We start from the raw sequence: 18869 nt of genomic DNA, 5'->3' as shown, positions 1-18869 counted from the left end.
AGACACATTGATACCAATAAGGAAAAAGAAGTTGGTACAAACTCATTTAGCACATCCATTCCCACACATCCATCCCACTGTCTGTCTATTTAGCAGTTGTTTACATAAGCAGCATTATTAGAGGTCAGAGGTCAGGTGTGATAATTCCATCCAGGTGTCCCTGGGGAATAGACTGCCTCCTATAGGTGGCTGCTGGCCTTTCACCCCTCCACTCACACACACACTTATGTAAATGTGTGTGTGTACATTAAAAGCATTTAGCTCTCAGAGACCACTCTATTCAGCTCACAGGGAAGCAATATTACTAACCCCTATTAGATATGAGACAAACCTCCGAATTCATATGTCTGACTAAGTGGCATAGATCGAATAGAGGGATGTGCTTGTTTAAATGGCAATATTCTATTGTTTGTGTCTGTTGCTAATGGATGACGAAGAGGAGGATGACGAAGAGGAGAAGAGAGAGCCGTGGCCATGGTCAGATTGAGAGAGGAGGAGGAGACCTGTCCAGACAATATGCCAGACCAGAGGACCGGAGAGGACAGACCTGTGTCAATACCACCACACACTGCTGGCAATCAGTGTGTGAGATCACACTGATCAGGCCATGTCGATGCTGTAATGAGAGAGAAAGAGAGCAAGAGAGTAAGAAAGAGGGACAGCAAGCAAGAAACGGAAAAAATGAAGCATGAAGTAGAGAGAGAGAGAGAGATGGGATGATATTAACAGAGAGGCAATGGTACAGTGTAAAGATTTATTTCCAATACACGCACTATAAAGTAGATATACAGTCCCTCTCTCTCTTCTGCTCTGCTGGCCCTTTATTTCCTCTGTGTGTGTGTGTGTGTGTGTGTGTGTGTGTGTGTGTGTGTGTGTGTGTGTGTGTGTGTGTGTGTGTGTGTGTGTGTGTGTGTGTGTGTGTGTGTGTGTGTGTGTGTGTGTGTGTGTGTGTGCGCTAGGGTGTGTGTGCGCTAGGGTGTGTGTGCGCTAGGGCCTCTATGTGTGTGTTATTAATCAGCAGGGCGTGCCTTATAAAGTGAGGTAGTGTTTAGAGGACCTGACGACAGAAAGAGGAACACAGAGGAGCAGAGAGGAGCAGGGAAGAAGCACGTGGCAGAGGTTACAGGTTCATCTGCTCCCAGTCTGCATAGGAGAGAGGCCTTCTCTGTCTGCTGGCTATCACCTAGCACAAACAACAGGATACATCTCTAACACACACACACAGACACACACGCACGCACACACACACGCAAACACACACACACACACCCCCACACACACACACACACACACACACACACACTGAGATGCATGGACACACATGCACACACACGGGGACACACACACACACACACTTGTGTATTATAAAAGGTCACACATCATCACATATGCATGCCTATGCATTTTAACATACGAGTCTCTCCCAGTCTCAAATACAGCAGTGGGTCTCTGGTGAGTTTGATGTGAAACCAATGTAGCATCCAGGCCAAACTGTATTTATAAACAAGCACTTTATAAACTCACCCACAGAAGCTAAGGTGAAATATTACATTAATATGAACGAGCATTAATACCGCCCTCTTCTCCACACCTCTCCCTCCCCCCCCCTCTTTCTCACTCCCTAATCCGTTCATGTGGGCAATAAGTGTATGCACCATGAACACATTTAATTTGTGTGTGTGGTTTAGAGCGAGCCCAGAGGTGAGTCTTAATAAGGATCAATGGCACTTTATCTGGGCCGGCTTCCACTTCATAGCATGCAAATCACACAGCAACACTGGCAGGAAAAAAAGAAATGGATTTAATTAAAACATGTAGAACCACAGGCTCTGGAAATTCAATTAAAGGATTTATGCAAAGGTTAGCTAGCTTTTTGTGTTGCAGTTTCCTGCTTCTGTAATGAGCTTTTCATATTAAAAATCAATAGGTAATCTGGGCTGGGGGATCGCTGCTTATGCACATTTTAGAAATCAATTTGAAGAATAGTCCATCAGCTGCCATGTCACAACAAAGAGGGGGGGTGGAGGACGGAGAGGGGGGGAGAAATAGGTGAGGATTTTCCTCTTTTCTCCACTATGGGGTCAGGGGAGAGATATTGGTAGTGTGGGGTGGGGGGATGAAGAGAGGAGTAAATATAAGAGGTCAGGGGAGAGATATTGGTAGTGTGAGGTGGAGGGATGAAGAGAGGAGTAAATATAAGAGGTCAAGGGAGAGATATTGGTAGTGTGGGGTGGAGGGATGGTGGAGTGTGGGGGTGGAGGGATGAAGAGAGGAGTAAATATAAGAGGTCAGGGGAGAGATATTGGTAGTGTGGGGTGGAGGGATGAAGAGAGGAGTAAATATAAGAGGTCAGAGGAGAGATATTGGTAGTGTGGGGTGGAGGGATGAAGAGAGGAGTAAATATAAGAGGTCAGGGAGAGATATTGGTAGTGTGGGGTCAAGGGAGGGATGAAGAGAGGAGTAAATATAAGAGGTCAGAGGAGAGATATTGGTAGTGTGGGGGTGGAGGGATGAAGAGAGGAGTAAATATAAGAGGTCGGGGAGAGATATTGGTAGTGTGGGGTGGAGGGATGAAGAGAGGAGTAAATATAAGAGGTCAGGGAGAGATATTGGTAGTGTGGGGTGGAGGGATGAAGAGAGGAGTAAATATAAGAGGTCAAGGGAGAGATATTGGTAGTGTGGGGTGGAGGGATGGAAGAGAGGAGTAAATATAAGAGGTCAGGGAGAGATATTGGTAGTGTGGGGTGGAGGGATGAAGAGAGGAGTAAATATAAGAGGTCAGGGAGAGATATTGGTAGTGTGGGGTGGAGGGATGAAGAGAGGAGTAAATATAAGAGGTCAGGGGAGAGATATTGGTAGTGTGGGGTGGAGGGATGAAGAGAGGAGTAAATATAAGAGGTCAGGGGAGAGATATTGGTAGTGGGGTGAGGGGGGTGGAGGGATGAAGAGATGAAGAGAGGAGTAAATATAAGAGGTCAAGGGAGAGATATTGGTAGTGTGGGGTGGAGGGATGAAGAGAGGAGTAAATATAAGAGGTCAAGGGAGAGATATTGGTAGTGTGGGGTGGAGGGATGAAGAGAGGAGTAAATATAAGAGGTCAGAGGAGAGATATTGGTAGTGTGGGGTGGAGGGATGAAGAGAGGAGTAAATATAAGAGGTCAGGGGAGAGATATTGGTAGTGTGGGGTGGAGGGATGAAGAGAGGAGTAAATATAAGAGGTCAAGGGAGAGATATTGGTAGTGTGGGGTGGAGGGATGAAGAGAGGAGTAAATATAAGAGGTCAAGGGAGAGATATTGGTAGTGTGGGGTGGAGGGATGAAGAGAGGAGTAAATATAAGAGGTCAGGGGAGAGATATTGGTAGTGTGGGGGTGGAGGGATGAAGAGAGGAGTAAATATAAGAGGTCAGGGGAGAGATATTGGTAGTGTGGGGTGGAGGGATGAAGAGAGGAGTAAATATAAGAGGTCAAGGGAGAGATATTGGTAGTGTGGGGTGGAGGGATGAAGAGAGGAGTAAATATAAGAGGTCAGGGGAGAGATATTGGTAGTGTGGGGGTGGAGGGATGAGTGTGGGGTGGAGAGAGGAGTAAATATAAGAGGTCAGGGGAGAGATATTGGTAGTGTGGGGTGGAGGGATGAAGAGAGGAGTAAATATAAGAGGTCAAGGGAGAGATATTGGTAGTGTGGGGTGGAGGGATGAAGAGAGGAGTAAATATAAGAGGTCAGGGCTGTGTAGCCTGGTCTTTTCTCTGATCTGGGTCTTTATGAGAGTGGCTCCCTGGGTCTTTATGAGAGTGGCTCCCTGGGTCTTAGCAGTCTGTCTAGGCCTGACCTCCAGGTCGGGGGTAATTTAGGCCAGCCTCGGCCTAGCCCCAGCCCAGACACATACACCCTTAGTGGGCAACAGGTCCTAATGGCCTCCCTGAGGTGTCTGGAGCTAGAGGAAGGCTAGAGGTACAGCTAAAGTAATCCTGCTTTGAGCCTGTAGTTCTATTTCAGTGCTCTGTATCACTGTAGTGTCTCTCCAGTGTGAATGAAGATGTTCTCTACCTGTGCTGTTCCTAATCAACTGTAATGACTTCATCCCAGGGAGCTGGCAGCTCATTACCCCCAATACAGCTGTAGAGGTCTGGAACTGGAGAGACCTCTGTGCCCCCCCCCCCCCCAATCTCTCTCTCTCTGCATGGCTGAGCACCACACAGACCGGCACAGAGAGGCTGTCACAGCCCACAGCAGAGCCACTGTGATGGGGCTAAACTCTCCGCCTGTGTGTATGTGTGACCTTACACCTGACAGTGAGGCGCTACTGTACAGTAGCAGCACTGAGATGTATACATTCTCTCTCTCATACACACACTCTCAGAGTGTCTCAGACAGGTCATTATGTATTTCTGTGGTCAGTGACCTGTGCACCTTGTTGAGTCATCTCCTAATAGCAGCAGAGCAGAGCCTGCGATACCCTGAACCAAGACAGAGAGAGAGAGAGAGAGAGAGAGAGAGAGAGTGGGGGGGAGGGGTACACAGAGAGAGAGAGAGAGAGAGGGAGGAGAGAGAGAGAGAGAGTGGGGGAGGGGTACAGAGAGAGAGAGAGAGGGGAGGGAGTGGGACAGAGAGAGAGAGAGAGAGAGGGGAGGGAGTGGGACAGAGAGAGAGAGAGAGAGAGAGAGAGAGAGAGAGAGAGAGAGAAAATGTAGGATGGAGAGCAAAGCGCAGAGGAGCTAGTTAAAGGGCCTGTCTTGTGTCGTCACTCAAAGGACAGAGCTGAATAGTTTACGACTGTCTGAGTGCTGGACGGCGCCTGGTCAGAAGTTCTACCCTGCACATGTGAAAGGGTGTGCTGGTACCCCAGGCTGAATGCTGGGTAATTATTAGTATGCTTGAGTGGGTGCTGAAGGTACACCCCCCCAGGGAATGAACATTGAACCAGAGAGACTCCTCTGAACCTCTACCCACAACCCACCTCTTCTCCGACCATTAAAGTGGAGTGAAGTTGCCCTTAGATACTAATCTCAGGTCGGTCTTGTGTTTTATGCCTAATGGTTGAGGTTAGGATCTGATTAGGGTAAACTGATTCTAGACCAGTGTCTAAGTGCAACTTCCACCCAGAGAAGCTCCTGAAGTAGTAGTGAAGATGCTAGTGAAGAAATTGTCTTAAGAATGAAAGGTTACATACAGTGGTGGGAAAAGTACCCAATCATCATACTTGAGTTAAAGTTAAAAGAAACCTTAATAGAAAATGACTCAAGTAAAAGTAAAAGTCACCCAGTAAAATATTACTTTGAGTAAAATCCTTTTGGTAAAAAAAAAAGTATTTGGTTTTAAATATACTTAATTGTCGAAAGTAAATGCAATTGCTAAAATATACATAATCAAAAGTAAAAATATAAATAATTACAAATTCCTTATATTAAGCGAACCAGACGGTACATTTTTCCTGGTTTTTATTTACGGATATCCAGAGGAACACTCCAACACTCATTTACAAGCGAAGCATTTGTGTTTAGTGAGTCCGTCAGATTAGAGGCAGTAGGGATGACCAGGGATGTTCTCTTGATAAACGCCAATATTGGCCAATAAATTGGCCAATATTCCTGTCCTGCTAAGCATTAAGAATGTAACGAGTACTTTTGTATGAGAAAATGGAGTAAAAAGTACATTATTTTCTTTCGGAATGTAGTGGAATAAAAAAAAGTTGTCAAAAATATAAATAGCAAAGTACGGAAACCCTCCAAAAACTACTTCAGTAGTACTTTCAAGTATTTTTACTTTACACCGCTGGTTACGTACACACACACACGCACACACACATGCATACACACACACACTCACACACACATGCATACACACACGCACACACACATGCATACACACACACACGCACACACACATGCATACACACACGCACACACACATGCATACACACACACACGCATACACACATGCATACACACACACACGCACACAAACATGCATACACCCACACACTCACACACACATGCATACACACACACACGCACACACACATGCATACACACACACACACTCACAGACACATGCATACACACACACACGCATGCATACACACACACACGCACACACACATGCATACACACACACACACACACACACACATGCATACACACACACACGCACACGCACATGCATACACACACACACGCACACACACATGCATACACACACACACGCACACACACATGCATACACACACGCACGCACACACATGCATACACACACACACGCACGCACTCTCAACCACAATATGACCTAAACTATAGAGCTAGACAGTAGACATGAGTGCTGTGTGGGATTTAACTCACTCAGAATGCTCTATATTTCCACATTCATTTTCCCTCACATCCTAAAGCTAGAGATAAGAGATGCGTTTAGCCTCTCGCACATACACACCATTGCAGGCTAGAGTATTCAGTTGTGATAACCGCACTAAAGGACAGAGTGAAACTCCCACTTTAAAGGCGTTGGATTATCTACTAGCGGGAAACGGGGGGCCAGGCACGGCCGTACGATCTCTGATAAGCCAGATGAAGGCATGGAGAGTGGAACATGATGTTAGTGAGTGATAGTCTGGCTGATGATTAAAACGTCATGGCTCTTCATAGATGCCTTGCTCCACTCTGATCACAGTGAGGGAGGGAGCTGCAATACCCTGCTATGATAATATTAGGAATATATTTTGTTATTCTTTCTCCTCAGATGACTGCTTTAGATATTTAAGCCACTAAAATACAACACTTGACTGGTAAGGAGAGCATTAATAATATTGTATATTTAATGAAAACGAACACCGGATTTCTTCATTAATTTGAGTGTATGGGCCGAAACCAGCTAACAGTGCATACAGCGCACTGAACTAGGCAATATACGGTGCATTCGGAACTATTCAGACCCTTTGACTTTTTCCACATTTTATTACCTTACAGCCTTATTCTAAAGATCATTTAATTAATGTTTTTCATCAATCTACCCACAATACCATGATGATGACAAAGCGAAAACAGGTTTTTATAAAACATTTTACATTTATAAACAGGAATATGTTATTTACATAAGTATTCAGACCCTTCACTATGAGAATCAACATTTAGTTCAGGTGCATCCTGTTTCCATTGATCGTGCTTGAGGTGTTTCTACAACTTGATTGGAGCCCACCTGTGGTAAATTCAATTGATTGGACATGATTTGGAAAAGCACACACCTGGCTATATAAGGTCGCACAGTTGACAGTGCATGTCAGAGCAAAAAACCAAGCCATGAATTTGAAGGAATTGTCCGTAGAGCTCCGAGACAGGACTGTGTCGAGGAACAAATCTGAGGAAGGGTACAAACACATTTCTGCAGCATTGAAGGTCCCCAAGAACAAAGTGGCTTCCATCATTCTTAAATGGAAGATGTTTGGGACCACCAAGACTCTTCCTTGAGCTGGCCGCCCGGCCAAACTGAGCAATCAGGGGGAGAAGGGCCTTGGTCAGGGAGGTGACCAGAACCCAATGGTCACTCTGACAGAGCTCCAGAGTTCCTCTGTAGAGATCGGACAACCTTCCAGAAGGACAACCATCTCTGCAAAACTCCACCAAATCAGGCGTTTATGTTAGAGTGGCCAGACAGAAGCCACTCCTCAGTAAAAGGCACATGACAGCCCGCTTGGAGTTTGCCAAAAGGCACCTAAAGACTCTCAGACCATGAGAAACAAGATTCTCTGGTCTGATGAAACCAAGATTGAACTCTTTAGCCTGAATGCCAAGCGTCATGTCTAGTGGAAACCTGGCACCATCCCTACGATGAAGCATGGTGGTGGCAGCATCATGCTGTGGGAATGTTTTTCATTGGCAGGGACTGGGAGACTAGTCAGGATCAAGGGAAAGATGAACGAAGTACAGAGATATCCTTGAGGAAAACCTGCTCCAGAGCGCTCAGGACCTCGGAAGGTGAACCTTCGCCCACAGTCTAACAGAACTACGCCCCTAAGCACACAGCCAAGACAGCGCAGGAGTGGTCTCTGAAAGTCTCTGAATGTCCTTGAGTGGCCCAGACAGAGCCAGTACTTGAACCCGATCGAACATCTCTGGAGAGACCTGAAAATAGCTGTGCAGCGACACTCCCCATCCAACCTGACAGAGCTTGAGAGGATCTGCAGAGAAGAATGGGAGAATATTGTAGCGTCAACATTGTAGGGTCATACCCAAGAAGAGTCTGTAATCGATTCCAAGGGTGCTTCAACAAAGTACTGAGTAAAGGGTCTGAATACTTGTGATATGTAAATGTGATATTTCATTTTAAAAATGTTTATACATTTGCAGAAATGTCTAAAAATCTGTTTTTGCTTTGCCATTATGGGGTATTGTGTGTAGATTGATAAGGGTAGAAAACAATTGAATACATTTTAGAATAAAGCTGAAACGTAACAAAATATGGTAAAAGTCAAGGGGTCTGAATACTTTCCGAATGCACTGTATATATGGCAGAATGATGGGTGTTGTTGTGATTCTGGATGGCCATTTAGCTGGAAACAATGACAAGAAACTGCCATGTGGGGAATTGTAAGTGGCTCGTTTCAGCTGATTTCATCTCGTTCTTGATACCATGTCTTGTTCTGAGGTGTTTTGACAGATATCATGTCAATGCTAATATTGAAAAAATTTGCTGTAGCAAATGTAGCAATGTATTGTAGAGGCAACAAGTGCTCATTCATTGTGCATTACATTTACATTTACATTTAAGTCATTTGGCAGACGGGAATTTTGGACCATTCCTCTTTATAAAACTGTTTTAGTTCAGCAGTATTCTTAGGATGTCTGGTGTGAACCGCTCTCGAGGTCATGCCACAGCATTTTAAATCGGGTTGAGGTCAGGACTCTGACTGGGCCACTCCAGAAGTTTCTTCTGTTGACGACATTCTGTGATTTGGGTTGTTTTCCTATTACATCACCCAACTGCTGTTGAGCTTCAATTGGTGGACAGATAGCCTTTTTATTCTCCTGCAAAATGTCTTGATAAACTTGGGAATTCATTTTTGCGTTGCTGATAGCAAGCTGTCCAGGCCCTGAGGCAGCCAGGCAGCCCCAAACCATGATGCTCCCTCCACCGTACTTTACAGTTGGGATGAGGTTTTGATGTTGGTGTTCTGTGCCTTTTTCCCCCCAAACATAGTGTTTTGTGTTCCTTCCAAACAACTCAACTTCAGTTTAATCTGTCCACATAATATTTTGCCAGAAACGCTATGGAACATCCAGGTGCACCTTTGCAAACTTCAGGTGTGCAGCAATGTTTTTTTGGACAGCAGTGGCTTCTTCTGGGGTGTCCTCCCATGAACACCATTCTTGTTTAGTGTTTTACGTATCGTAGACTCGTCAACGGAGATGTTAGCATGTTCCAGAGATTTCTGTAAGTCTTTAGCTGACACTCTAGGATTCTTCTTAACCTCATTAAGCATTCTGCACTGTGCTCTTGCAGTCATCTTTGCAGGATGGCCACTCCTAGGGAGAGTAGCAACAGTGCTGAACTTTCTCCATTTATTGACAATTTGTCTTACCGTGGACTGATGAACATCAAGGCTTTTAGAGATACTTTTGTAACTCTTTCCAACTTTATGCAAGTCAACAATTAATCTTAGGTCTTCTGAGATCTCTTTTGTTCAAAGCATTGTTCACATCAGGCAATGCTTCTTGTGAATAGCAAACTCACATTTTGTGAGTGTTTTTATAGGGCAAGGCAGCTCTAACCAACATCTCCAATCTCGTCTCATTGGTTGGACTCCAGGTCAGCTGACTCCTGACTTCAATTAGCCTAGGGGTTCACATACTTTTTCCAACCTACACTGTGAATGTGTAAATTATGTATTCAGTATAGACACGAAAAATACAACACTTTGTGTGTTATTAGTTTAAGCACACTGTGTTTGTCTATTGTTGCGACTAAGATGAAGATCAGATCCAATTTTATGACTCATTTATGCAGAAATCCAGGTAATTCCAAAGGGTTACTTACTTTTTCTTGCCACTGTAGTTTCCATGTTGTCAATAATCTAAGCCAACCCCAACCGTCTGTTTGCACCATAGATGCGCACGTGTCGGTTTTGTTGCTAAACAACCAACCCGTCTATACAGTGGTCTGTGAGAGAATCTAATGATCCAAGACATTAACCCGCTTTAACAACTATCAAATAAAACATTTTCAGACACATGTTGCTCCAGGTGTTTCAGTGATTGTCTGTACCTTGTGTGTGTGTGTGTGTGTGTGTGTGTGTGTGTGTGTGTGTGTGTGTGTGTGTGTGTGTGTGTGTGTGTGTGTGTGTGTGTGTGTGTGTGTGTGTGTGTGTGTGTGTGTGTGTGTGTGTGTGTGTGTGTGTGTGTGTGTGTGTGTACCACTCCACCTGTGGTCCTATAAATCAGGCCTGTGTTTTAAACTAAGCCTGAGTTAATTGCACAACAGACACACACGGGGGCTTTTGGATAGTTTTTTTTGAGAAGACATTCTGTTTATGTTTGCATCCTGGAACAATCTCCACGGATCCCGCAAGCAAACGCTAGCAATTAAAACGATAGCATCTTCATATCCCTGCTCATATCCCTGCTCCCAATAACTGAAATAATATCGCTGTTTCATTAAGCCTTAATGTGGGGAAAGAGGAGAGAGGCTGGGGCGCTAAATAAGGTACCCGTTCAGACGCCTTATCAACCTCTGATTTAAATAACACAAAAATGCTTAGCTTAAGGGTGTGTAGTGTGTATGCATATATGGTGTGTGTGTGTGTGTGTGGTCTTTATCAGACACAGGACGCTAAGCTAAGCGCTGTGTCAGCACACCAGGATTTAATTACCAGTGCTAGCTAGCTACCTTTGTCCTTTAATATTTACAAACATCTACACCAGTCAGTTCGTCAGTTCATTAGAAAAACACCCCGCCCTGGTCTGGTCTGGAGGAGAAACTAGGCTGCATATACAGGACTCATTGGGGAGCCATCAGGTAGCTGCAGATAATAGTTGAGCAAGAGGAACAGAGTAGTGTTGAGTAAAACCTGGTGAGAGACTTCCTGTGCCTGATTCTCTCTGCTGACTCTCTCTGCTGACTCCCTGTGCCTGACTCTCTCTGCCTGATTCCCTCTGCCTGACTCCCTCTGCCTGACTCCCTCTGCCTGATTCCCTCTGCCTGACTCTCTCTGCTGACTCTCTCTGCTGACTCCCTCTGCCTGACTCCCTGTGCTGACTCTCTCTGCTGACTCTCTCTGCTGACTCTCTCTGCTGACTCTCTCTGCTGACTCCCTGTGCTGACTCTCTCTGCTGACTCTCTCTGCTGACTCTCTCTGCTGACTCCCTGTGCTGACTCTCTGCTGACTCTCTCTGCCTCTGCTGCTGACTCTCTCTGCTGCTGCTGACTCTCCTCTGCCTGACTCCCTGCTGACTCTCTCTGCTGACTCCTCTGCCTGACTCCCTGCTGACTCTCCTGACTCCCTGTGCTGACTCTCTGCTGACTGACTCTCTCTGCCCTGCTGACTCTCTCCTGACTCCCTGTGCTGACTCTCTCTGCTGACTCTCTGCTGACTCCCTCTGCTGACTCTCTCTGCTGACTCTCTCTGCTGACTCTCTCTGCTGACTCCCTCTGCCTGACTCCCTGTGCTGACTCTCTCTGCTGACTCTCTCTGCTGACTCCCTCTGCCTGACTCCCTCTGCCTGACTCCCTGTGCTGACTCTCTCTGCTGACTCTCTCTGCTGACTCCCTCTGCCTGACTCCCTGTGCTGACTCTCTCTGCTGACTCTCTCTGCTGACTCTCTCTGCTGACTCTCTCTGCCTGACTCCCCTGACTCCCCCTGACTCTCTCTGCCTGACTCCCTCCCTGACTCCCTGTGCTGACTCTCTCTGCTGACTCTGCCTGACTCCTCTGCCTGACTCCCCTGACTCCTCTGCTGACTCCCTGCTGCCTGACTCCCTGCTGACTCCCTGTGCTGCCTGCTGACTCTCTCTGCTGACTCCCTCTGCCTGACTCCCTGACTCCCTCTGCCTGACTGCCTGATTCCCTGTGCCTGACTCCTCTCTGCCTGACTGCCTGATTCCCTCTGCCTGACTCCCTGCTGCCTGACTCCTGCCTGACTCCTCTCTGACTCCCCTGACTCCTCTGCCTGACTCCCTCTGCCTGACTCCCTCTGCCTGACTGACTCCCTCGGCCTGACTCCCTCTGCCTGACTCCTCTGCTGACTCCTCTGCCTGACTCCCTGCTGCCTGACTCCCTCTGCCTGACTCCTCTGCCTGACTCCCTGTGCCTTCCCTCTGCCTGACTCCCTCTGCCTGACTGCCTGACTCCCTGTGCTGCCTGACTGCCTGACTCTCTCTGCTGCCTGACTCCCTGTGCCTGACTCCCTGTGCTGACTCTCTCTGCTGACTCTCTCTGCTGACTCCCTGTGCCTGACTCCCTGTGCTGACTCTCTCTGCTGACTCCCTGTGCTGACTCTCTCTGCTGACTCCCTCTGCCTGACTCCTCTGCCTGACTCCCCTCTGCCTGCCTGACTCCCTGTGCTGACTCCCTGTGCCTGACTCCCTGTGCCTGACTCCCTCTGCCTGACTCCCTCTGCCTGACTCCCCTGCCGGCCTGATTCCCTCCCTGCCTGACTCCCTCTGCCTGACTCCCTCTGCCTGACTCCCTCTGCCTGACTCCCTCGGCCTGACTCCCTCTGCCTGACTCCCTCTGCCTGACTCCCTCTGCCTGACTCCCTCTGCCTGACTCCCTCTGCCTGACTCCCTCTGCCTGACTCCCTCTGCCTGACTCTGCCCTCCCTGCCTGACTCCCTCTGCCTGATTCCCTCTGCCTGACTCCCTCTGCCTGATTCCCTGCCTGACTCCTGCCTGACTCCCTCTGCCTGACTCCCTGCCTGACTCCCTGCCTGACTCCCTCGGCCTGATCCCTCTGCCTGTGCCTGACTCCCTCTGCCTGACTCCTGCCTGACTCCCTCTGCCTGACTCCCTCTGCCTGACTCCCCTGCCTGACTCCTCTGCCTGATCCCTCTGCCTGACTCCCTGTGCCTGACTCCCTCTGCCTGACTCCCTCTGCCTGACTCCCTGTGCCTGACTCACTCTGCCTGACTCCCTGTGCCTGACTCCCTGTGCCTGACTCCCTCTGCCTGATTCCCTCTGCCTGACTCCCTCTGCCTGACTCCCTCTGCCTGATTCCCTCTCCCTGACTCCCTGTGCCTGACCACATCCCATCGTGCCTGCAGTGAAAACACTAGAGGGCCTAATGCAGTGATGTAACAGTCCAAGCTGAAGTCTATATAACAGCAGCATGTGGCCTACAGTCAAGCGAAGCAGGATTAGTAGAGAAGTCTTGAAGAGCAGGAGTGTATGTGTGTTTGGCCTGCAGGGTAGTTGATGATAAATCACAGTGGTACATGCTATAGTTCACATACACCATAGTAATGACATTGTAAATATCCATGCCAGTAATAAGTAAAAAGTATGTAAGTACATGCATTGTTTCCATTTAAAATCACCTGTGTGCATATCAACATTACAGAGAGAAGGGCATGCACTGAGACTGAGTTGTAATATAACATATGGAGATAGTATCTATAAAGAGGGAGGATATACTGGGGGGTGTCAATTCTGCTGTTATAACCTATAATGTTGATCATACATTCTCCACACGGGAGCTGGTCATGGATAAAACATCTATGATTGGAAAGCCATATGTGAGCACGGTATGAAAAGAGAGTAGGAGCTACACTATACCGTAACACTATAGTCTCCGAGCAGTAACGGTTTAGGATATGTAGCCTCACGGGGAGAAGAGAGGACACGCTCTCAGAGCTAAACTAACAAAGACAGGATGAAGAGGAAAAGAGGAAAAACAAGCCAGTGAATATCTCCTTCTCTCGCCATCTCTGTGAAAGTCACACTCTCTCCCTGAACCCTGACTGCTCCAGAGATCTGCTCCTTCCTTTTCCTCTCCTCCATCCTTCCCTCTCTCCTCCTCTCGCAGATAGATGCCAAGACTAATATTTGGACTAATGAGGGACAGTTGAGACTACAGAATAAAGTAAGAGGACCATGAACAGTAGCATCTATTCCCACTCTCCAAAACAGCCAGTCAGTTCCAGTCGCCATAAAGGAAACTGACTCAACAACCAAGAAGCCATCTATTAAATGACACAAATAACTCACTCATATCTAGTTTAGCCCACATAGTGACAGGCCATCTTTCTAACACCAGAAGTCTTAATTATCCGCTTCCTTACCGTAGACTTGGTGAACGGGCAAGCCAGGGTGAAGAACGATGTACGATGGATGGCCGTGTACATCAAGTTCCCAGGGTGCACTGCGTTGGCAGTGACACAGTGGGGCACGAGGCGTCGGTGGAGCTCGTTGGAGAACAGGAGGTTACACAGCTTGGCCCGGTTGTTGGCCAGCATTGTCCAGTAGTCTGGGAAGAGGAGACAACACAGCCAGGTCCACCTTACCAGACTGGTCCAGCAGATCTGTAAACCTGGGAGAGGGAGGAACCAAGATTAACTTTGTTTAACCACACTGAACAAAAAATATTAACACAACATGTAAAGTGTTGGTTCCATTTTTCATGAGCTGAAATAAAATATCCCAGAAATGTTACATACGTACAAAAAGCGTATGGCTCTCAAATGTTGTTCACAGATGTGTTTATATCCCTGTTAGTGAGCATTTCTCCTTTGCCAAGATAATCCATCCCCCTGACAGGTGTGGCATATCAAGAAGCTGATTAAACAGCATGATCATTACACAGGTGCACTTGTGCTGGGGACAATAAAAGGCCACTCTAAAATGTGAAGTTTTGTCACACAACAAAATGCCACAAATGTCTCAAGTTTTGAGGGAGCGTGCAATTGGCATGATGACTGCAAGAATGTCCACCAGAGCTGTTGCCAGAGAATTGAATGTTAATTTCTCTACCATAAGCCGCATCCAACGTCATTGTAGAGAATTTGGCAGTACGTCCAACCGACCTCACAACCGCAGACCACGTATAACCTCGCCAGCCCAGGACCTCCACATCCAGCTTCTTCCCCTGCGTGGTCATCTGAGACCAGCCACCCGGACAGCTGATGAAACTGTGGGTTTGCACAAACTATCAGAAACCATCTCAGGGAAGCTCATCTGCATGCTTGTGGTCCTCACCAGGGTTGACCTGACATCAGTGGTCAATTGCTCACCTTCGATGGCCACTGGCATGCTGGAGAAGTGTGCTCTTCACGGATGAATCCCGGTTTCAACGTTGTCTGGGTTTGCTGATGTCAACGTTATGAACAGAATGCCCCAGGGTGGCGGCGGGGTTATCGTATGGGCAGGCATAAGCTACGGACAACCAACACAATTACATTTTATTGATGGCAATTTGAATTCACAGATATACCGTGATGAGATCCTGAGCCCCATTGTCCTGACATTCATCCGCCACCATCACCTCACACTACAGAACGATAATGCATGGCCCCATGTGACAAAGGATCTGGACACAATTCCTGGATGCTGACCATGTCCCAGTTCTTCCATGGCCTGCATACTCACCAGACATGTCACCCGTTGAGCACGTTTGGGATGCTCTGGACGGAGGTGTGCGACATCGTGTTCCACTTCCCGCCAATATTCAGCAACTTCGCACAGACATTGAAGAGGAGTGGGACAACATTCCACAGGCCACAATCAACAGCCTGATCAACTCTATGTGAAGGAGTTGTGTCGCGATGAATGAGGCAAATAGTGGTCACACCAGATACTGACGAATTTTCTGATCCACACCCCTACCTTTTTTAAAGGTATCTGTGCCCAACAGATGCATATCTGTATTCCCAGTCATGATTAGGGCCTAATTCATGTTTTTTAATTGACTGATTTACTTATATGAACTGTAACCAGTAAAACGTTTGAAAATGTTGAATATTGCGTTTATATTTTTGTTCAGTGTAGAAAAGTCTACATTTGACAGGAAAAATCCAGTCAAGGACTTTATTGAAAGTACATGAGTTAGTCTCCATTGGCAATACACATTTAAGTAAAACATTTAAGTGTGTATGCATGTGTGTGCTTGTGTGTGAATACATTCTGTAGAGTTGTTATAGCAGCGTGGTCCTGACTGAATGCAAATCCAGGGTGTGATATGATGTTCTTTAATTGCCTGCGACAGAGCAGTTAATGCCCAGATGTTTGACAAGGTCCTTGAACATTACACCGCTGGTTGGGTTATTATGCAGTCACAATAACACAGAGACGCACCGCAGTCAAACACACTCCCTCCTTCTCCCTCAAAGTGTGTGTGTGTGTGTGTGTGTGTGTGTGTGTGTGTGTGTGTGTGTGTGTGTGTGTGTGTGTGTGTGTGTGTGTGTGTGTGTGTGTGTGTGTGTGTGTGTGTGTGTGTGTGTGTGTGTGTGTGTGTGTGTGTGTGTGTGTGTGTGTGTGTGTGTGTGTGTGTGTGCGTGTGCGTGTGCGTGTGTGTGTGTACATCTTAATCCAGTCATTAGAAAACCACCAATCAACATGTCACCTGGTTTCCTTGTTGTGATTTTACAAGCTGCCTGCTTGGCGTTTGTTTACCGTCCCGTCTCGGCTACATCCTTGCTTGGCTAAATTACAACATCTGCAGGCTTTATATTTCATGTGAGGAAACTGCTTTTGCACGTGGTGGGGTTGATAAATCAATTGGCTGAGTGAAATATGCAAATGTTTCTCTCAAAGCAAGTTTGTTGATGTTTGATAATACAATATGCTCGGTTTTAACTTGCACCTGCAGGAATTAGGCAGTAAGAGATAGTTCACCTATTAGTATTGTGTCAATTACACTGCAGGCCCTGGTGTTGGGGGGTGATACAGTTTACAGCCTTTTCCCTCATCCCTCCTCCTCTGTCTCCATCCCTCTCCCTTTCTGTCTCTCCATCTTTTCATCCCTCCCACCTTGTCTGCTATATGCTGTAGGTCACAGCTTTTCATTACACCAGGGGGCTTAGGGAGTATAATCCACTACCGGGTCAGGGGTCAGACTGGGAGCCTGTGAGAGAGAGGCTAAGTGAAATAACCAGGAAGTCATAGCAAATAACACACAATCCGAAAAGTAAGCGACTTCAACGAATGCAATATAGGTGTGGAATGGAGCGGGCAGAATGGCAGATGTAATATCAGATATTGTCTCTATCCCCTCTTCTAGGACCAGTGTGTAACTGACGCTCTCTGTACCTGCTAAGCCCTCTTTGAAGGGGTTAGGCACCATTGATTAAGGATGGGAGAGGAGGGCAAATCTAAGGAGGAAGCACAGGAAGGGAGGGGTAGAGGAGGGGATGGATGAGAGAGACAAAGATATGGGGAAATAGGTAGAAGGGGAGCAAAAAGAGAAGGAGAAGGGGAAATCAGAGGAATGGAAAGAGGAGAAACAGGTTCGAGGGGAAAGTGCCTGGTCTAATTGTAACTTCATAGGCCCTGTATCAATCATATCGTTTTCACTTTTTTTCTTTCAAACCACACTTCACTCTCCTCACTCCCTGTCAGTGTATGGGGGCTGACCTCTTGTCAATGAGTCTACTGCTCTCCTCTCATGCACGTCAGCCTCTACTACACTACATTATGTCTAGCGGAGCAGGGCTGTACTATGACTGCTGTTTGATCTGCAAGAATAACTCTGCCTATACGTCCAGTCCCTCTGAGCTAGGGGCTAATCAATCATTGCGATTGGCTGACTAGCTGACTGACTGACTGTAGCCAGGATCAATGTGTCCCATGCACACTGACTGCCTCGGATACACACGGGACAGCATACTGTAGCAGCCGGGGATCACCGTACACATATGGACATGCTTGATAAAGACGAGAGAGAGACCGAGAGAGAGGAGAGAGCGGGTGAGAGTTAGAGTCAAGGGGTCAGAGAGGAAGGCCTGGACATGTTATACACATTGATGATAAAAGGAGATGTACAGGGCCTTCAGAAAGTATTCATATCCCTAGACTTACTCCACATTTTGTTGTGTTACAGCCTGAATTCAGAATGGATGAAATATATGTCTTTCTCACCCTTCTACATGCAATTCCACATAATAATAATGGGACAACGTGTTTTTAGAATTGTTTTCAAATGTATTGAAAATGAAATAGAGACATATCTCATTAACATAAGTATTCACACTCCAGAGTCAATACGTTATATATGCACCTTTAGCTGTGATTACAGCTGTGTGTTTCTGGGTAAGTCTCTAAGAACTTTCCACATCTGGATTGTACAATATTTTCCTATTATTAATTTTAGAATTCTTTAAAGCTGCCAAGCTGACTGTTGATTAGACAGCCATTTTCAAGTCTTCCCATATATTTTTAAGCTGATTTACACTACCGGTCCATTTTTTTAACACCTACTCATTCAAGGGTTTTTCTTTATTTTTACTATTTTATACATTGTTGAAAAATAGTGAAGACATCAAAACTATGAAATAACACATGTGGAATCATGTAGTAACCAAAAACGTGTTTAACAAATCAAAATATATTTTATATTTGAGATTTATGTTGCACACTCTTGTGTGCAAAGCAAAGCATACCCAAAACATGATGCAGCCACCTCCATGCTTCAAAATATGAAGAGTGGTACTCAGTAATGTGTTGTACTGGATTTCTCCCGAACATAACACCTTACAGAACATGACACCTTGTATTCAGGAAAAAAAAGTTAATTTCTTTGCCAATTCTTTTGCAGTATTACTTAAGTGCCTTGTTCTAAACAGGATGCATGTTTTGCAATATTATATTGTATATATTCTGTACAGGCTTCATTCTTTTCACTCTGCCATTTAAGTTAGTATTGTGGGGTAACTACAATGATGTTGATCATCCCTTAATT

General features: G+C 46.3%; 1 pseudogene; it reads right to left on the bottom strand.

Moving 5' to 3' along the window:
* The window catches only part of LOC135524310 (WW domain-containing oxidoreductase-like), a 240691-nt pseudogene that overhangs the window by 137094 nt on the left and 84728 nt on the right, over positions 1-18869 (bottom strand).

Source organism: Oncorhynchus masou, chromosome 31 (assembly GCF_036934945.1).
Source record: "Oncorhynchus masou masou isolate Uvic2021 chromosome 31, UVic_Omas_1.1, whole genome shotgun sequence".
Taxonomy (NCBI): Eukaryota; Metazoa; Chordata; class Actinopteri; order Salmoniformes; family Salmonidae; genus Oncorhynchus; species Oncorhynchus masou.
The sequence above is the reverse complement of the archived record's forward strand: the minus strand, read 5'-3'. Positions and strand labels throughout refer to the sequence as shown.